Raw genomic sequence first — 22,576 nt, forward strand, 5'->3', positions numbered from 1 at the left:
TTTTATACTTCTTGGTCCACCGAAATTATCAGTAATGCCCTCTTTCACCCTTGAGTGTCCCTGATGGATACCTAAGCAGTCATCTCACTTATGAGCCTATGTAGGGATGCTTAATGCACCCTACAAATAGAGCTCTTCTCTTAGTTACCTCTCTGGGGACTTTTTTTTTTTTTTTTTTTTTTAAATCTCGCAGCCTCCCTCACTCATCCGTCTAGTGAACTATGCTTTCCCCCTTTAAAAATCATGCATCACCTCAAAACTTATAACCCCAAGAGACTGTTTTAACCTATGTTCTATTCTCAGTGGAAGAGCAAAAGCAACTCACTTCCATTCTTAATACATTGCTTAGATTTTCATAATGGAAATATGCTAGCCTGGAGTTTCAACAGAAATGTGATTGTTACCAAAAAAATCTACTCACCCTTTTAGATGGGAATATCTTTCCTGTACAAACAGCCCCAGGAGGCCAATCCAGAAATCTTGGTGGATAATTTTATCAGAAGCTTTCATTGAAAATGCCATAACTCAATTGTGTAGTAACAACTTCAACTAAATCCTCTAAATTACTGAAGATACCTGATTCTTAAAGATGAGTCAGGGAAGTCTCGTTAGCCATGGGTTTTATACTTTAAAAAGGTTTCTTTGCATTTCTTAGCAAAGTAAAAATGAATATATTAGACAAGAGGTTGTGGAGATTATGTTCCTGGTGGCAGATAATGCAGTGGTTAAGATTTCAGGTTCCATACTGTTTGGATTTGAAGTCCTGCTTCACCATTAACTAACTGGATGACATATGACATAGGATATTAGTTCTCTAAGCCTTAATATTCTCTTCAATAAACTGGGGATGATACTGGCATAATAGGATGTTGTGAAAATTAAATAAAATAAGCCATATCACTGATTTTCTAGTTGCCTTTGCAACATCTCCTTGGCAATCTTTAATTCCAATCACAGCTCGGGTGGACAACTTAGACTCTCACTGATCACATTCCATCTCAAGCACTGCATACCTTCCTGGTTTTTGCCCCAGGGCTTTCTTCAAACCTTGGGAGTCTACTCAGCTCCTGTGCAAGGGCAACTGTGAAGTGCAGAGGAAATAACCCTTAAGCATTGAAGGTTGGAAGCCAGTGGACCCATGCCCCAGCCTCCTGTCATTTTAGAACAATTCTGAAAGTCATTTTGCATGCTTCTCAAAAGTCTGGGCAAGGTGAAGACCTTGTTGTCAAATTCAGTGATTTAGGTAAGAGATATTTTTCTTTTTTTGGAGACAAAGTCTCACTCTCTACCCAGGCTCAAGTGTAGAGGCGTGATCTCAGCTCACTGGAACCTCCTCCTCCTGGGTTCAAGTAGTTCTCGTGTCTCAGCCTTCCAAGTAGCTGAGTCTACAGGTGCCTGCCACCACGCCCAGCTAATTTTTTGTATTTTTAGTAGAGACGGGATTTCACCATGTTGCCCAGGGTGGTCTCGAACTCCCGAGCTCAGGCAATCTGCCCGCCTCAACTTCCCAAGGTGCTAGGATTACAGGCGTAAGCCACTGTGCCCGGCCCAGGTAAGAGATACTTTGTTAACTTTTGCTCCTTCCCCATCTCCTTCCCCTCATTCCCTCACTACTGTTTCTAAGGATCATCTCCCAGAAAAAACACTTCCCTTCAAACCCTAGTTTCAAGCCCTGTTTAAAGAAAAACCAAACCAAGCCACATAAAGCACTGAGAACAGATTTTATCGCATAGTAAGCTCCCAATGAAAGTTAGCGACTACTACTAACAGTAATAAAAATGATATTTTTCCTTTGTGCTGCAGGGTGAGCTAGAGGTCTGTATAATTTTAAAGGGTAAAGGAACATTTCTAATTCATTTCTGAAATAGACTTGTGATAAAGTCTCTTTTTTTGTTCATCCACATCCAAACAGTTCACACACCCTCTACAATGCTCATTTTACCGAGATGGATATCTATTGTTTTTTACATTCTACCCACAGAAATGTTCTAAGAATCTTAAGTGAGTGCTTTTACTGGGTTATTTTATCCTCTAGGCAGAAGAAAGGAAACCATGAACATTTAGGGGAGTAGTCAGTATCAAACACCTGTTAATTTTTTAAATATTTTATTGCCGCTTCTGCAGCATGAAAGAGACTGGTTTCATTACAGCCACCGGCAAATATTATTATTATTTGTTGAACATCCATTTGTTCTTGTATTTCAGAGATGTAAGCCACCATCGGCTTTTTTTGGTCTAAAGGCTATCCAGAAATTCTTGTGGGTATTCTGAAGTCAAAACCATTTTTTAAAGATCATCCTAAACATATATATTTCATCCTCAAGGGACAGGAGATTTCAAGAGGCATTTAGACCTGCTTCTTGATGAATTATTTAGTTAAAGAAGATTCTGGAAGTTTATGGGGCCGAAAGGAGTACATTATCACTGTGGAAGGGCTATTTCTAACACTCTTTTCCTCTCCAAATGTTCAATTCCTAAACTTTTTCCTCATTGAAGATAACAAGTTTTGATAGGTCCTTGATGGAGTTAAAGATAGATAATCTCAGTTTAGTTTATGAAACCTTTTTTTTGAAGTTTCTTTTCCTCAAAGTAATAAGGAAAATGTGTTTTCTTTGTTGGCTTTTACTCTTAAAGGGTCATTTGTATGAATCCTCATCCGTCAAGGACACTCGCAGCTAAGTTAGGTGTTTGTCTGGTCTTATAACACCTTGTACTTATCCAATCACAGTCAAGTTAAATTGCCATCATTGTCTTTCCTTCTGAACTGCAGACTCCTTGAAGAAAAAAATCTTTTCTTAATTATTGGTTTCTAACACATGAAAAAGTTTCATGAATCTCTCATCCCAGGTACATATTATATTTACTTCAATTCCACAAACTCTATTATATAGCTTCTCATGGCAAAAGTGTGAGAATTATACAGAAAATCCTGTAATCAGGTCACTTACGTCTATTGTAGAAACCATTTCATCTGGGAAAGACGTATCTTCCATGTAGTATAAGTGATGCAAATACACATTATGAGAAAGAAAATTATCCAAATTATAACAAGCTGGTACGGTAGTCCCTCCTTATCTGTAGTTTCTCTTTCCAGTTTTAGTTACCAGTAGTCATGGTCTGAAAATATTAAGATATTTTGAGATAGAAAGGGCGAGAGAGAGGTTACATAACTTCTGTTATAATACACTGTTACAATTATTCTATTTGATTATTAGTTATTGTTGTTAATCTTTTACTATGCCTAATTTATAAATTAAACTTTATGATAAGTATGTTTGTATAGGAAAATAGATCATATATATAGGGTTTAGTACTATCCTTGGTTTTAGGCATCTGCTGGGGTCTTGGAACGTTTCCTTTACAGATAAAAGGGGACTACTCTAATAGCTAATGTTTGTGTAATACTTTAAACACTAATAATTTTAAAATATAACAATAAATAACATTTACTGGCAGCTCAGTTTCAAGCACTGTGCTAAGCACTGTGTGTACCTTGTTTGTAATTCACAATGATCCCATGAACTACGTGCTATACTGAGGTGAAATATTGACTTGGAGAGCTAACATAGCCTGCAAAAGATGGATCTGGGAATTCCAACCAAAGTTTGCCTCATTCTACAATCTGCATATTAACCATGACAATGTGTCTTGTGTCCTATCCATTATCTCATTTCATTCTTACTCCCCACAGGCTATTAATTTTCCAGTTTCAGAGACAGGGAAACTGAGATTCAAGAAGGGTCAATGCAAAGCCTTAACTCTCCATACTGAAAGGGGCAGGATTAGTAGTTGGTGTGTCTTATTTTTCTTCCTTGCCTCATCATTCCTTTACCACTCTATTTATACATTGTTTAAAACCTTGAAGACTCATATCCTACACATCAAGACTATACATGCTTTTTCTACCTAAATAAAACTCTGCTGGAGAATTGTCTTCAGCCAGGTTCTGTAGAAAGCAGAACCTGGGGCACACACTTTGTACTAATGTATTATTGGGGAACGCAATTCTTAGGGAGCAGAAGTAGAGATGAAGCAGAAATTGAGTGGAAAAGGAAAGAGGGCAAATACAAGCAGATCCATTTCCTGTGTACCTGGCTGGTCACAGCTTTGTATAAGTGAGGGTGATTGCTCAGTTTCATTGGATGCCTTCCAAATGTCTGTGTGGACTTTTGTTTTTGTTTTTGTTTTTAATCGTAAATCTTGGGAGAGAAATGGAAAAGAATGTTTCCACATATTCTCACCTCCCATGGTCTCAAGTTGTCCCCATTGCATGCCAACTGCCCCACACTTCTGGGTTATTGCACTCAGCCTTTCTGTAGCAGCTCGTTTGGAATGTTAGCAGGAAAAACAATCCCCAAACAATGGAAGTGTCCATATAGTAAGTAGAATATATGAGGTAGTCCATGGAAAATCTCCACCTGCCCACCTGCCACTTAGAGGTCCATGAACCCCAAGGGACCAGCCAGGGCCCCTGCATAGGCACTGAGCCAGTACTCACCAGCAACAAGGAAAGGTGCAGGATGTGTGTTACGATGCACGAGAAATGATGCTGTCATATTATGCTTGCACGGGGCATCATCGTAAATCCGGAAAGCTCTTCAATGTGTGGCTCATTTGAAAAGGGAAAATACTAGCAGATTGAAGAGAATCAGGAATTCTCAAAAGGCTGGGACCCAGCGCTGTGCCTCATGCATGTAATCCCAGCACTTTGGGAGGCCGAGGTGGGTGACTCACTTGAACTCAGGAGTTTGAGACCAGCCTGGTCAACATGGCGAAACCCTGTCTTTACTAAAAATATGAAATTAGACAGATGTGGTGGCACATGCCTGTAATCCCAGCTACTGGCTGAGGCAGGAGAATTGCTTGGACCTGGGAGGTGGAGGTTGCAGTGAGCTGAGATTCCACCACTGCACTCCAACCTGGGTGACAGAGGGAGACTCCATCTCAAAAAAAAAAAAAAGAGAGAGAGAGAGAGAGAGGCTTGGGATAGCCTTAAGAAAATAATTTCTTTTATCCTCCAAGGAAGATGTTATCATTTTCCTGACTCAAAGCAGAGGTTAGAGGTTACCCCTAAAGCCCTGGTAAGGTTTAATCAAATACCAAGTGCATGTGTGTATCGACACATTTTGTCAGGTTGTTTTGAAGTTCCATTTAAATAACAGGTTACTTTAGGCAGGTGCTTGGGATTATCGTTACCTCTGTGCACCTATATTATCAGATGTCCAATAGGAGCCAGGCTTCTCCACCCCTAGTGGGCCTTACTACATCTCACTAATGCATTCCCATGAGCTCATGAAGTCACAGCCCCTACCAGAAGGATAGTGGCAGAATTTAGCAGCCTTTCCTGCAAAGAAGCTAAAAAATCTATCCCCTACAGCCTATTAGAGTGTAATTGTTTCCAGGCAATCTTCCTAGAAGGTAATCAAAAGCATCAAGCAGAAAACCATGGTTGAGAGAATCCAGGGAGATGTCTGAAGCACAGGTTTCAAGCTTACTATGTCCCGTGCTAAAATACAGCTAAATCTGGGTAAGTCTAGAGGGCCTTTGAGTCAGGTGTGAAGACTCCTTGGCATTTATTGATGTGACTGTCTTGGGTACTTAGGGAGAGACAGTTTGTACCAAGGAAGAGAGAAGGAAAATAGAAATTTGGTCCAATGACGAAGCATGATTCAGAAGGAGGAGAGATTTGCCCCTCAGATTTGCACTGTTTCCATTCTCCTAGACTCTGTAAATCCTATATAAGCAGGCTATTACAAATAAATTCAAACTAAAACAGCTGTCCACTTATACTTTCCGTAGGGTGCTGTCAAAACTCGCACTGGTCACGCAGGCAGGGATGTGGTGCATGTAGCATCCCAATGGCAGTGTTCATTGTGTGAAGAGCAAGGATAGCAATTCTGGCAGCAGCAGCAGCAGAAGCACTGTCAGTGGAGTTATCTACCATGTTCCCCAAATTAGGAATTGGCATCACCGACACAGACATTTGAGTCCTTGGCTTCCAGCACCAGCAACATTGTCCCACACATCAGCAGGCTTAGCATCTAGAGCTAGTGAAGCCTGCAGCAGATATGAATAGCTGGGGTCACACCTTTGTTAAGGGAATTAAGGGTCTCAGAGGTAGACAGTCTTGGCACACATGCCAATTCCAACTGACCTTGATCTACTTTTTAACTCTCTAGGCCTCAGTTTTCTTCCATAAATGGGGATGATAATAAGACTTATCTCCAAGGGTTGTTATGAGGACTAAATGAGAAAATACCTATACAGTTTTATCTAGCCAAATATGTAGAACATAGTGTGTGTCTAATTACTGTTAGTAGAGGTTGCTAAAAAATATTTGTTGAATAAATTAGTATTAACATTTTTATTGCTAATATGCTTCAGGCAAAACTACAGGCCCTGATGATACAATAACAAAATACACAGAGCATAAGGGTACTAGAGGCAGACAGCCTGGTACAGGGTTGGGAGTATGCTTCTCTGTGTTCTTGGAGGACAGGTGACTAGTTATGGGGAAGTTCTGACTGTGCTTACCATGTCCTTTAATGGTGAGTGTGCTGAGGCCATCTCAGGACCACTTAGTTGCCTAGAAAAACTTGTGCTACACCTTCTAGAAGGGTTTGGGCTATTTTAGGACTTGCAAACATTTTCTGTGAAGGACCGGTTGATAAATATTTTAGGCTTCATGGGCCTTATTGTCTCTGCTACAGCTACTCACCTCTGTCATTGTTGCGTAGAAGTAGTCACAGAAAATGTGTAAAAGGATGTATGACTGTTTTCTAATAAAACTTTATTTACAAGAACAGGTCATGGGCCAGATTTAGCCCTTGGGCTACCATTTGCCTAACCCTCAGCTAGTTATAGCAACAGCATGGTTAGACTAAAGCAGAAGCTTCTCTCTTAGTCCTAACAGATCAGAAAACAAACTCCTGCTTCTAATATTGTGCCATTTCTTTCTCTGCCATTAACATTTTATTTTGACTTTATAGCTCTTTAACTGCGTGGAGCATTTACATAAAACAGTAAAGTATAGTGATGTATTCATTATTTTTTAATACCTAGAGGGTGAGTGAAAATGAAATGTACTCACTAGCTGCCACAGTCAACTGATAAAATTATATGTTCTCCATTCATCGATCAGTATATAAATGATATGTGAAATATATATTCTATTATTTTATACGGATAGTGTGTGAAACTCATAATTACTTATAACACTAAATTCCAACTCATTCTGTGAGAGACATGAAGCCAGGGAATAACTGAAAAATTATGTCCTAGCCATAATATAATCTTCAGGATTATGTTCAATATTCACATTAAGTAAAGTGAAAACAAGCTATAAAATTTAGCATCAAGGGAGTGCTTTCATACAGGTCAACCTGAGTATCTAAATATTCCCCCTGTTTATATAATACGTAGAGTAGATATTTGTCTGTAAAGGAATGCAGGATGTTTCAAGTATTACTAAAACAGAGTTTTACAAATATATGGTGCAATGTATGTATTTATACATATACATGCATATTCATAGACCCTCATATATACCACATCTACTCACAATATACATATGTACATGTATGTATATGTGTGCATATATTGTGCCTGTGTGCACACATACATGCACACATGTAGTCATATTTTTGAAGCTCTGTTGACTTAATCTTCTTTTATTTAGGCTTAGGCAGTGTTAAAGACAATAAAAGAAGAGAACTTAGACATCAGCATCCATCTTATTTTTGCTGGATTACTTGCTAATGATGACGTCCTGCAAGTTAAGTATGGTCTATTCAAGATACTATGAAACAGAATAAGTCAGCATTCTTTTTCTTTTTCTTTTTTTTTTGAGATGGAGTTTCACTCTTGTTGCCCAGGCTGGAGTGCAATGGCACGATGTCAGCTCACTGCGACCTCCTCCTCCCGAGTGCAAGCAATTTTCCTGCCTCAGTCTCCTGAGTAGCTGGGATTATAGGCACCCACCACCAGGCCCAGCTAATTTTTGGATTTTTAGTAGAGACGGGGTTTCACTATGTTGGCTAGGCTGGTCTCGAACTCCTGACCTCAGGTGACCCGCCTGCCTTGGCCTCCCAAAGTTCTGGGATTACAGGCATGAGCCACCCGCCTGACCCAGAATAAGTCAGTATTCTAAACATCCTCTTCTCCACTCCCGCTGTCACGCCATGCCTAAGCTCTCATCTCCACCTCCAGTCAGTAACTCTTCTCCTGGCTGGAAATTTTGTTTTAGTTTACTACTATTTTCATTATACTGAGACTTTATTATTATTTTTATTTCAAGCTTGTGTGGGTTTCAGACCGTATTTGTCATTAGAAATGCAATAATGCAATCACTTGTAAAGATTTGTGGTTTTGAACAGTGAAGTACATTTTCTACTATTCTGCTATCATGCCTTTGTAGATATTTGTAAGTATCCTGAGATAGCAAATGAGCTCTTAATAAATATTACCATTTGCAACTACTTATTTAGGTGATTCAAGGTCTGCTGAATGTTGTGAAATCAAAATAAATTGTGGAAATAAATTAGCTGAGGCTAACAAAAGACTTGCTGTCATGCTTAATTCTCATTTCAAATAATTTTAGTGATTGAAATGATCTTATCATTCTTATGCATTGACTTGTAATATTTCATTTTTGAACTTATAAGATAAATATGCACTAATAAAATGTAACTTTTATCAATTTTCCAAAATGCATTTAATATAAAATATCTGATTGTAAAAAGTTTCTTGGTACTAAAAACACAAATTAAAATGAGCAAAACGATAAAATGAACATAATGCTAAAAGGAGACCGTTGACAAGTGAATGTGCCATATCCTGAGATATTTAACCAAACTTAATTCAGTAATGAGAGCTTAACACATAAATATTTCCAAGACTAGTTTTCTGAAATGGCTGCAGAAAGAGCCCAAATATTCACACAGAAACTCATACATGGGTCCCCACTGTAACCGCCCAATGGGTTCACCTTGCCCGCTGCCTAGAGAGAGCCAGTTAATCAAGATGAAAATTGCAATGGAGAAAGAGGAATTCATGCAGAACTAGCTGTGTGGGAGACCGGTGTTTTATTTTTACTTAAATCAGTTTCTCCGAGCATTTGGGGATCAGAGTTTTTAAAGATGATTTGGCGGGTAGGGGCTTAAGAAGTGGGGAGTGCTGATTGGTCAGGTTGGAGATGGAATCATAGGGGGTCGAAGAGATTTTCTTGCTGTCTTCTGTTCCTGGGTGCGATGGCAGAACTGATTGAGCCACATTACCAGTCTGGGTGGTGCCACCTGATCCATGGAGTGCAGAGTTTTCAAAATATCTCAAGCACCGATCTTAGGTTTCACAATAGTGATGTTATCCCCAATTTGGGGAGGTTCAGAGTCTTGGAGCCAGAGGCTGCATGACCCCTAAACTGTAATTTCTGATCTTATAGCTAATTTGTTAGTCCTGCAAAGGCAGACTGGTCCCCAGGCAAGAAGAGAGCCTTTCCAGGAAAGGGCTGTTATCAATTTTGTTTCAAACCATGAACTGAATTCCTTCCCAAAGTTAGTTTGGCCTATGACCAGGAATGAACGAGGACAGCTTAAAGGTTAAAATCAAGTTGGAGTCGGTTCACCAGTATACAAAATAGCAAACACCAGGCATGTTCTGTTAGAACCCAACATGAAGCAGTTGGATGTAACTAGGCCACTCTGAGTTCTCTCTCTTTTATTTAGTTCAGTCATCCAACGGATTTCTAATGTATACCAGGAACTTTTCTAGGCACCGGCTTAAACAAAACCGACAACATCCTTCCTCTCATGCAGTTTACATTCTAGTGAAAGAAAACAGTCAAGAAGTAAAATACATGTATACATTATTATAATAATATAACATTAATAACCTAATAGTATTGTAAGATAAAAACAATACAACAAGGTCATCTCTCATGAGTGGTGCTAGGCTGGGAATAAGTGTTTCAACAGGTTATTTAGGGTAAGTTCCTTTGAGAAGTTTCATTGTGGACTTGAAGTTGAGGTAATGCACCATGTGGATTTCTGGGAGCATTATAGGCAGAAGGAACGGTCAGTTCACAGGTGCTGAGAGAGCAGGGGGTACAGTGTGAAAGCCTATGTGCTGTGGTGGAAAGATGAAGCGTGAAAATACTAGGTCACGATTACTCACCTCTCTGCACTGCCATAGACCCTGTAATAATTTCCAGATCGATGGTTTTTAAACCATTGTTGTAGTCTTGTGTACTATTTGACAGATGAAGAAACTGAGTCTTAGAGGTTAAGCTACTGGCTCGAATTCACAGAAATGTAATTTTGTGGGTGTGTTCAGCTTTTATAGCGCTGCCCTTCTCTTGGAATCTTAAAATCCTTATTTTCTCCAAAAGAAATTTTAAAAGAGTTCTGGTTGAGTAACTCATGATTGCATAACTAATAAATGTTAGAGATGGGATGAAAATCCAGTTCTCTCTGTTTTTAAGGTTGATGTTCCTCTACCTCTCTGGTTTAGATATTTGTCCCTTCTAAAAATGCATGCTAAAATTTAATCGCCAGTGTGGCAACATTGTGAGGTGAGGCCTTTTTTAAAACTTTTATTTTAGGTTTAAGCGTACATGTGCAGACTTGTTATATAGGCAAACTCATGTCACGGGGGTTTGTTGTACAGGTTATTTCATCAACCAGGTATTAAACTTAGTATCCAATAGTTATTTTTTTCTGCTTCTCTCCCTCCTTCCACCCTACATCCTCAAGGAGACCACAGTGTCTGTTATTCCCTTCTTTGTGTCCATGTGTTCTCATCATTTAACTCTCACTTATAAGTCAGCATTTGGTTGTCAATTCCTGGATTAGTTTGCTAAGGATAATAGCCTTCAGCTTCATTCATGTTCCCACAAAAAAAATATAATCTCATCTTTTTTATGACTGCATAGTACTCCATGGTATATATGTACCACAGTTTCTTTATCCAATCTGTCATTGATGGGCATCTGGGTTGATTCCATGTCTTTGCCACTGTGAATAGTGTTGCAATGAACATTAGCGTGCGTGTGTCTTTATGGTAGAATGATTTATATTCCTCTCTGAGTATATCCAATAATGGGATTGCTAGGTTAAAGGCAAGTTTTGTTTTTAGTTCTTTGAGGAATCTCCATACTGCTTTCCACAATGGATGAACTTATTAAAACTCATGAGGTGGGAACTTTAAGAGGTGATTGGGTTATGGGGCTTCTGCCCTTAAGAATAGACTAATCAAAAGCCAAGTGCAGTGGCTCATGCTGTAATCTCAGCACTTTGGGAGGCTGAGGGAGGAAGATCACTTGGAACCGGGAGTTTGAGACCACCGTGGAAAACATGACAACATCCCATCTCTACAAATAATTTTTTAAAAAAGATTAGCAGGGTGCAGTGGCTAATGCCTGTAGTTCCAGCTACTCAGGAGGCTGAGGCGGGAGGATTGCTTAAGCCCAGGCTTCCAAGGCTGCAGTGACCTAGAATTGTGCCACTGCATTCCAGTCTGGATAGCAGAGCAAGACCCTGTCTCAAAAAAAAAAAAAAAAAAAAAAAAAAAGAAGACTATAATCATAGGTTAATTGATTAATAAATTAATAGATTATCATGAGCTTGGGACTGATGGCTGTAAAGAAGAGGAAAAAAGACCTGAGCTAACATGCTCAGCTCCTCATCTTTTATAGTCTTGGGACTGCAGAGAGTCCCCACCAGCAGAAAGGCCCTCACCATATGCAGCCCCTTGTCCTTGGGCTCATCAGCCTTCATAGTGCTAAGAAATAAATTCATTTTCTGTATAAATTACCCAGTTCCAGGTAATCTGTTCTAAGCAACAGAAAATGGACTAATGGTAACAGACATCGGCCATGTATGTCTCAGGGCCTGCACATGGGGAGAAGAAATCTTGTGAAATGGACTAATAAATTACACCTAGCATAATAAATTACACCTACAAATGGGCAATGTGAAGTTTAGTAAATTTCCTAGAAAGGAGAATAGCATTTTGAAGCACACTTTGTCACACTGAAGAATCTGAGTCTTTGAATGGCTTACAACTGAGAGAAGAGATCTTTTTAAAATGTGTAAGATGGCTTTGCTTAAAGAGAAGAGAACACAAACTCTTTTAAAGTTTTAACTGCTGGTTAGATTCCTTAGGCCAGTGGTTCTCAACTGGAGGCAATTTTGTTTTTCAGGGATCATGGCCAATATCTAGAGACACTTTCAATTGTCATGATTTGGGGTGGGAGAGTGCAACTGGTATCTTGTAGGTAGAAGCCAGAGATGCTGCTAAACATTCTACAATGCACAGTTCAGCCCACCTCCTACCCCTCAAGGGAATTATCTGATCCAAAATACCAGAGTGCCAAGGTTGAAAAACCTTGTTTTAGCAGCAAGGGGAGATTAAGATGTAAATTGGGAACTAGTGTGACTAAATTCAGAAGGGCTGCTACAGTTGGCTCCTACTACTTAGTATCCATGGAGGATTGGTTCCAGGACACGACATCCTGCCTGTTCTCCTGCAAATACCAAAATCCCCAGATGCCCAAGTCCCTTAGGGGGCCTGCCAAATAGGCAGATAGGGAGGGCTGACTGTATTAGTATTTTGCTTTTAATCAGGGAGACTGATCTAGTTGATTTGCGTAAACAAACAGCACTAGCAACATTTCTCAGCAGGGAGGAGGATAATATAGACGGAGGAAGAGTACAAATTTCAAAGCATATAGACATAAAACTCTGGAGTTGCTCCATATTTTAGCTGTGTGATTACTTACTAAAATTCTCAATGTCTTCATCTATTAAATGGGAAGTGCGCAAAGATGTACTTTGCATTGTTTTGGGATTAAAAAAAAATTTTCACCAAAGTTGAGAACCACTAAACAAATGTTAATTATCTTTACTGAAAACCTGTTCAAATTGAGCAAATAATACTATTAAATGATGGGGAATGAGGTACAAATTACAGTCTCCGAGTTTCCATGAGAAACTGTGAGAAATGTCCTGAGTCAGATGCAGGTTTTATCTGGGTGAAACCAGACTCAATTTTGATCGGCAGGTGTGAGCTGTTGGACGTATGTTCTACTGATGTCCTACTCTCCCAAATCTTAGAAGAAAGGCATATTCACAGAACGAATGCAGGCAATATTTGAAAGACAAAAATCACTTAAGATATTTTTGAGGGCTGGTAACTAAACGCTTACCTTTTTTTTTTTTTCTCTTCTAATTATATAATAAAGTCTAGAAAGGGAATTGTACATTGTAGGGTATTTGTGAAATATCATACTACACAAGAAATTAAAATCACTTCTAAGATCAACACATAGCAAAAAAAATCAGGGTTCACAGCTTTGTCTCAGCGGGTGGCTATTTGCTCTCCCTGTTTTAGATAGGTTGATTTCTCCCCGGTTTTCATTCCTGAAAGCCAAAGTAACCATTCAGGCTCCCTGTCACTTAAAGAGGAGATTTATTGCATTTAACCGGAAGGGCACTGTTGGAACAGGGACAATGTAGTAAGTTAACTGTAATCAGGGAGGTCCAGACCAGCTCTCCTGGCCTCTCAGGTCATTTCTTATCTGCTCCTGTTGCTTGGTCATCAGCAGCTGGGACTCTGTTCACAGAAATGCTGCTGGAGAAAAGGCTCAGCAGGGATCAGCTTTCAGCTGGTTGAGTGTCACAGGCTGGGTGGCTACTGATTTTTTATGAGACCTGTTTTATCCTATCAGCTTTACTTTTCTGCAGGCAGAGGAAAGCATATCAAGTAATTACTCCTTCAATAACTTATAGGAAAGAGGTAAAGTGAAATAAGCTTTTGGTTGGAACTCAAACACAGCCAAGAAGTACTAGAAGACAAAATTCCACCTCGGCCAAGGAATAGGATATTGGGGTCAATGTAGGTCTTTTTTCCTTATTTTTGGCCATAAGGAGGTATTTAGTTTTCAGCATAGGAAACAGAGCCATGTCCTGGCTTTCAGGGCTCCAATTCCATGGGCCATGGCCTCTGTGTATACATGAGGGTCACACTGTCTCAAAGGATCTATCTTTTTTCTAACACCATGATGACTGTGTGTTTTAAGAGGACTTTTTAGTTTTTTGTTTGCTCATTTTGTTTTCAAGACAGTCTCATGAATACATGTTACATATAAACACATGCATTTTAAACATAATCAGAATATATAATTTGGTGGTAATTATCATTACAGTTTTAGGCTACAACATATTTTATATTAATGTAAGAAATCCTCCAGTATTTCTTAACCAAGAGCTAACTTCAAATGTAATAATGGGAAATTTTCTATTTAATTAAAATACATACTTTCTGACTAAAGAATAAAGTTCCTTCTTTTTCTTTTTCGAAAATAGGTTCTATGATAATATAGATATCATATAATTTCCCCTGTATTCAGTCCATTGTAACTTAACAAAGAGAAACTTTGCCTTTGAATTTGAGGAATGTATTTCCTCCAGAGATAAACTTGCATAATGTTTGCTTAAGAACCTAGGAGTTTAATTTATAATTCCCCATTATATTCGGCAATTGTCAGAGTGGAAGGCAATAACAGATTTAACAGTAGGGTCGGAAGGAATGTGAAAACCCGATGTTATTGGCATTAAACTGTAAAACTTTCTATAGGTGCATGGTTTATATTAGAATGTGGCATTGGTGGCATCTTGGGTTTCCCTGAAAGTGCTACCTTTGGGGCAGTAGAATGTACTTTAGGGGAATTAGTTTTCTCTGCTTTGTTCAAAATGATCATGAACCCTGCACATTTTATTTGTTAAGGCACTGATATAGGAGCAGAGTTTAAAGTAAGAGTTTTTACTTTATTGTTTTTCTATATGAATTAAGTAACTAAATTTTAATATGAATTAAAAAGTACAAAATTCCCAGTTTTATAGCTTGGAAAAAATTAACTGCACCTGTATCAAGAAAGAGAATATTAACAATACTTTAAAATACTCTTCGTGATTCCTCCCTGTCTGTAGCCCTTCTTCCCCAATGATAACTTCTGTCCTAATCTCTAAAACCACAGATTAGCTTTGTCTATTTTTGAATTTGATTTGATATGAATAAAATCAAGTGTTGTATTCTCCTTTGTGTCTGCTTTCCTTGTCTCACTGTTTTGTTTGTGAGATTCATCCATGTTTCTGTATGTAGCATTAGGTAATTTATTTTCATTGATGGATGGCACATGTAACAAAATGTCGTAATTTAGTTATTTGAATATGTTCATTACCTGCAAATTTTGCTTATTATGAACAGTTCTGTTTTCTACCAGCACTTTTAAAACACCAATATTTCTGCAAAAATAGATAGCTTTTACTCTTTTTCTTTATGGAAAAGTTTTTAAAGGTTTTCTTTATTTTTTGTTTTGATCAGTTTTGCTAAGATGTATTAGTTGTGTTTTCCTGTGTATTTATGCTGCTTGAGGTTGATAATGCTTGATATTTATTGCTTAATATCATTCTTCAGTTCTGGAAAATTCTTGGCTATTATTTATTTTAAATTGCTTCTACACATTCTCTTTCTTTCCTTTTTAGGTTTTTAATTACACATATGTTAGTCCTCTTCATGCCCCTTTACTCTATTTTATTTATATTTCATCCATTTTCCCCTTTGTAGTTTAAGGATGGTTTTACTGACATCTTTTCCAAATCACTAATCTATTCACCTGTGTCTAATCTGCTGTTAAACCCATTTTACTGAGTTCTGAAATTCAGTAATTGTTATGTCCACATATATAATTTCCATTTGATTCTTTTATAGATTCCAGTTCTCCGATGATATTCTTCATCTTACCATTTATTTTTGAAGATATTAATAAGCTATTTTAAGTCTTTACTTGATAGTCATAATACCTGGACCACCTGTAAGTCTCTTACTATGGTTATTGTTTTTTCTTTTAGTCCTTTTTCTTGGGATTCCTATTAATATTTCCCTGAATGATGGTTATTGGGCATACAAAATTGAAGAGACTGTACCTGTTTCTGGACAGGATTATAATCTCTGTATAGACTTATCTTTTTATAACGCATCCTTACTTCCAGGGTTTGGTCTTTTAGCGTTTCCCAACTGAAAGCCTGAGGTATTTATAAGTGCCTTTATCCCTTGTTAGGACCCTTCACCAGCTTTTATAGTCTCATCATTATGAAGCTGCTTTGTCAATTCTTCTACCTCTCAGTTTCTCATTTTTGTGAAACTTTTCTTGACCTATGTCCATACAAATTAGTGCAAAACTCAAGGGAGAAAATTGAGTGGAATTTGAGCTTATCTCAGTTTGTCATCTCTCCAGATCTTACTCCCTCAAGTTTGGCTGCCTTGATAGCTCTCATGACTTCAAGTTAATATTTAGAGAGCTTTATCTGCTACATGCCAGTCCACCATTACTGGAGGGAAAATTCAAGATTTAAAAAATATATTCGTATTTCATCATCAACTTCTATCTGATAGTACTAAACAGGATTGCAATTTTACCTTTATTTTTGTGGTGCTTTGAATAATATATATCTCCCCCATTAGACAGTACATTCCAAGATGAAAGTATCCATGTGTGGTTTTGTGCATCATCGTGTTCCATGTAACTAGTACAGTGCCTGATGCACAGTATGGAATCAAATAGTATATGAATGAAAGAATGATTGTGGGGTTTTTGAATGTGTGGAGTGGACAGAATGAAACAGTAATTTCAAGTAGCAAGGCAAGAATAAAATCTTCATCCAGAACAAAAGAGCTAAAAAGTCATTAGGAAACATATTAAGTCGTCTTACGAGATGGAACTTAAAATCATGGCCTCAGACAGTGATGTGAAATGAGAACAATATTGTCTTCCAGCCTTTAGGAGAACTTATAGGCAGAGGAGGTGTTCTTAAAGGCTCTGATAATTTAAATATCTGGGCCTCAGAATATTTATGAGGACTAAACAAGATATTGCTTTGAAAATTTCCACTGCAATGCTTAGAGAATACAATAGCTATTCAGCTCCAACACCTATTATATTCTATTGGTTGGGTTGCCATTGGCCATTCCCAAGTAGTAAAAACTAACTTTTGAAACTCTGTGTGCTTAAAATTTTCATACTCCAAATTTTTACAGGACAAAGTATTGTTGATTATAGGCTCTCTTGTAATCTCATGTTTGAAAGGGACTTTGGATAGCATCGATATAAGATAAAATACACAGGAGGCATATTGACTCCCAGAGGGTTATGGTTAAAAACAAGTAAGTGGAAGTTTTATTTATTTTATTTTATTTATTTATTTTTTTGAGATGGAGTCTTGCTCTGTCACCCAGGCTGGAGTGCTGTGGCGTGATCTTGGCTCACCGCACCCTCTAACTCCCTGGTTCAAGTGATTCTCCTGCCTCAGCCTCCTGAGTAGCTGGGATTACAGGCACACGCCACCACGCCCGACTAATTTTTGTATTTTTTTACTAGAGATGGAGCTTCACTATGTTGACCAGGATGGTCTTGATCTCCTGACCTTGTGATCTGCCTGCCTTGGCCTCCCAAAGTGCTGGGAGTACAGACCTGAGCCATTGGGCCCGGCTGGAAGTCCTATTTTACAACTTTGACATTGGGATTTTTTAGAGCCAGAGAAAAATTAAATTTGCTAACTTTGTTTAAATGAATCAGTAGTGAGTAGAATATTTCATACAAATGGTCCAAGTTAAAAATAAAAAAATACTCAAATTCTAATTATCATTGATCCCTTGCGAGTTAAATCAGAGGTTAAAAAATTATCTCAGAATGTCAAAGAGCATAGCATTTTGCTAGAGCTGGGCATCAGCACCTTATTTCTTTAATTTTGGAAGGATCAACACCTTATTTCTTTTATTTCTTTAATTTTGGAAGGAGAGAATTTATGCATTCATTCAGTGCATTGTGTTGAGTGAACACTAAGTGCCTGGCTCTGTCCTGGGCCTCGAGGATACAGCCAGTTTGGTAGAAGACTGAGTTTCACCTGAAGCATTGCCAGGTACTCCAATATGTTGAGTGTATATAGCTGCATGTTGAGAAGGCCCAGAGAACCAGAATGAAAAGTCTGAATTCATTATCTCAACGAAGAGTTCAACAGGACACATTCAATGCCAGGAACTGCAAATGTGGCATAAATAGGTTTTGGTCCTGGACTGCTGCATGGCCTAAGAATTTCTTTGTTTTACAATAATGCAACTGTTAATGAACATCTCCATAGAATAGCACAAGGCTGGATGGCTGGATTTAAGAGCAGGGGCTAATGTCACAGGGAGCAAATTCTATAGATGCCTCTTCTATGAGGCAGTATAGCTTAATGATAAAGAGTAGACAGACAACCTAACATTAAATCTTAGTTTTGTAACTTGTTAACTTGATAACACCCTGGTAAGATTCTTAACATCTGCATCTTCATCTGTAAAAGGCTTGGCTTCTAGGCTCTAAATCACCAATTCCTCCTGTCATTTGCACAACCCTAGTGTGACCGCACCTTCCTGTTCTGGCTAATCTCTGGGTCACCTCGCCATTGTCTTCGGCTCTTTATTTTTTCTAACACCTAAATAACCAATTTCCTTGAATGCAGTTCCTCCATTTGAAAGACCTAGAAAGATTCCTTATTTCTTTTCTTTTTTTTTTTTTCCTGACATAGCCTCACTGTTACAGAGGGCAAAGACTCCATTAAGAAAAGATTAAACAAAGATAAAGAATAACAGGACAAGCAAATTTGAAGTAAAAAACAAAAATAAAACAAAACAAGATTATTGGAACTAAATGCCTTGATTGCAATTTTCCATGGTGAGGTACGGGAGCAGGTGAGTGGTGGATGTAGGTTAAAGCCCTTTCCTGAAATGACTTTGGTGACTTGTGTATTTCCAGATGCATAAGCCTCTTACAATCACCTCCCTTTCTTTAATTAAAAAGAAATTAGACCTTTAAAGCCTCATATAATTAAAGTTAATTTAGTTCAAGTGCACACAATTTTTTACAATGCGTTTGCTAGTTTGTTTAGGTCGCAAAGATTTTTTTTCTTTCTTTTTTTTTTTTGGTAGGGACTATAGGCTATTTGGAAACTGGAGGCAACCCTGGCTTTTGAGGCAACCTTCTCTGTATCTGGAAGTCTTTCTTTATTTGAGGTTTTTAAATCTCAGCATTTCCTCATAACGTTCAGAAGTGAACCTTTTTTGATGAGTGCTCTAGGAAAATAAAGACAATTCACAATGCGGTTGAAAATAATGACTTGATGTCAAAGAATACAGGGACAATGACAATTGCCTTGGACACTCAGAACAGCTTTTTACTGCTCTCTAATACCATTCCGAGTTTCCTGGGTGATTGTCTTCCATTCTGTGCCATTAGCTTTCTGCTTTAAGTAGTGGCAGTGGGTATTTTACAGGAAGAGAGACTCCCCGATGGGAACAAGCAAACACTAGATTTTCATGCAGGGACAGAATACTGATGCTACGATACTTTACAAAACCATTAAGCATCATCCCTGGCTGCTACGACTCAGACTGAATCAACAGTCCCTGCATCTAATACCAGAAGGTGACAGAAACACCATGGAATGTGTAGATTCTGAACGCAGGCAGTGAAGGTTATTCAACAAGGGTTTAGTTAGTACCTTGGATTCTATAGTCACATGTTTGGAGGTCAAAATTGCTAAAGATCTAATGACTACATATTTTTCCCCCACAATTAATACTTTAGATAAAAAAAATCAGAAAGGTGTGGCTAACAAATCTAATCCCTTTTTAGTCCTAATTAATAAGCTTTTTCTGTATTAAGAACTTCTAATACAAAAGTCATTTTATAAGCTACTAAATTCTAATCTACTTGAAAGTAGAATCTCTTCCTATCCTATACTCTAGCTTCTTTCTTCTTCTTATGCTTTGCCTCTAACAAATCTCCAGCCGGCATCCTCCTCCTGTTTCAGCTTAGCCGGCACCCTCCTGATACAGTCATTTTAATTTCCATCTAATAGTTTCCTAAATTTCTTCTCATGCCTCAGTTACATTCTTTACTAGTGCTTTGACTGGTTATATTTTCATACAAATTAATACGTGAGTCTCTATTTTTTAAAACAACTCTCAAATGACTCATTATCAGGTCATTTTTATATACCTCATGGATTATCTATTTGGGGTATTTTAAATGTGTGTTTGCCTAACTAACCCCCGTGCAGTCTCCCCGTTAAGTCTTTGGATTAAATGAAAATTCATTTTCATTTCTGTATCTCCAGTGCTCTCTATAATGTCTGACAGGTAGTAAAGGTTCAATGACGATTTTGTTTTGTTTTAAACAAATATTTGTTGAATAAATAGATGATGGATGGGCAGAGGAAAGACTTGGCTTTTAACTAAAGAGGATTGTTGGGAAATTTAATGACTCAGGAAAGGACCGTCTATCTTTCACAATGCCACCAATGATTTTTCTAAGGCAGTTTCACAGTCCTTTATCCACACTTCTTTGGAGCAGTTGTAATTTAGGCTTCAGAACTTAGAAGATGGGGGCAGTTTTAGAATGGCAATATGAAACATATATGTCTTATATAGTATGGATCAGCAAGAGTGGGACAATGTCCCATATTCAAATAAATTAACATTTCTGTATTAAAAGAGATAAACACTAACAATAAATACAAATTTAAAATAGGCTTAAATCAATTCAAGTGCGGCTTTGTAGCCAAACGAGTTTACTGTGAATTTATGGAAAACAAACAAACAAACAAACAAAAACCTTCTGTTTTGAGAGCTTCCTGAATTATGGAATTGTGGGTGAGACAGCACCTGAGAGCACACTCAGTCATATAAGAAATTCTCCATTGCTTATTGCAGAAGTTGCAAACTGTTGGCCTGGATCTGAAATCTTGTGCGCAGACATGGTTTTCTTTGCCCTATATAAAGAGAGACAGTCTTGTGCTGAAATAAATAAGTAAAGAAATCGTAGGTAAAGTTTAAAAATTAGCAAATTTCACGTTAAAAAATTATATTTTGAAAATTTCAAGTGTTTGTTAACATTAGATCTTAATCCAATTCCTGAGCAATTTAATTAACTTTGTTAGTATTAGTTTCCTCATCAAAACGATAAGAATGGTAATGGCTGTCATGTAGCTTCTTTTTGAAGATTAAATGAGAAAAGCACACTGAAATTTTAGTGGAATCTATTCAATAATGGTTACTGTTGTTTTATTATTGTTGTTTAAGTGAAGTCTTTAGTCAGTTTCCCATCTTGTTTTATGTCACAGACTTTACATAAATTATAATATTTGTATGACTCTTGGCATAAACTGTAGGTGTGTTGGAGCATGTGAAAAAAATGCATTTTCTTAAAATGAGACAATTATGATGATGAAAGAAAACTTAAAAATTAGTGAAGTTTTAAAGTACTAAACATAAAGATTAAATGAGAAGTTGGACTTGCTTTTGTGAATATAACTATTTATTTATTTGTAATGCTGTAGATTTGGAGATAACTGTAGATTCACATGCAATGTAAGAAATAATACAGAGAGATCATGAGTACCGTTTTACCCAGTTTCCTCCAATAGTCACTTCTTGCAAAACTGTAGGACTGTATCTCAACCTGGATACTGATTTGATGCAGTCAGAATGCAGAACAATTGATCATTTTGAGCTTTCACATAGCCAAGCCCACTTCTCTACCATCTAACCTCCTCTTGAGTCACTGGCAACCACTACACTGTCTTCCTTTCTATAATTTTGTGATTTCAAAAATGTTATATAAATGGAATCATACAGTATGTAACCTTTTGGGAATGGCTTTTTTCGCTGAGCATAATTCTCTGGAGGGTCACCCAGTTTGTTGCACATATCAGTAGTTTGTTCCCACTTACTGTTCAGTAGTGTTCCTTGGTCTTGGGCGTACTACAGTTTGTTTAACCTCTCACCCATTGAAGGACATAATGTTGTTTCCAGAGTTTGGCCATTAAAAATAAAGTTCCAATAAACATCTGTCAACAGGTTTTTGTGGAACCTAAGTCTTAATTTCTCTGGGATAAATGTCCAGGATTGCAAATGATGGATTGTATTGTAGTTGTGTGGTTACATGTTTAGAAACCACCAAACTGTTTCCAGAGTGGCTGTACCATTTTACATTCCCACCAGCAATGAATGATGATCCAGGTTCTTCACATCCTCGCCTGTATTTGGTATTATCACTATGTTTTGCTTTGGCCCTTCTGATAGCTGTGTGGTGATACTGAACTGTTGCTTTAGTTCGCAAGTTCCCTGATGGCTTATGGTGTTGAACATCTTCGCCTGTGTATATTTGCCATCACTTTATTATTTAATCACCACCACCAACACCACCATTACCATTAGTTCATCATTTCATTAGTGAAATGTCTCTTCAAGAGTTTTATCCATTTTCTTATTGGATTGTGTTGTTTTGACTATTGCATTTTGGGAACTCTTCACATATTCTAGATACCAGACCTTTGATGGATTGTGTGGTTTGTGAATATTTCTCCCACTCTCTAACATGTCTATTCATCTTCTTAACAGGGTCATCTGTGGAGGAAAAGTTTTAAATTTTGATGAAGCTCAACTTATTGATTTTTTAAAATAGATTGTTCTTTTGGTGTCA

This window comes from Mandrillus leucophaeus, unplaced genomic scaffold (assembly GCF_000951045.1).
Source record: "Mandrillus leucophaeus isolate KB7577 unplaced genomic scaffold, Mleu.le_1.0 Scaffold44, whole genome shotgun sequence".
Taxonomy (NCBI): Eukaryota; Metazoa; Chordata; class Mammalia; order Primates; family Cercopithecidae; genus Mandrillus; species Mandrillus leucophaeus.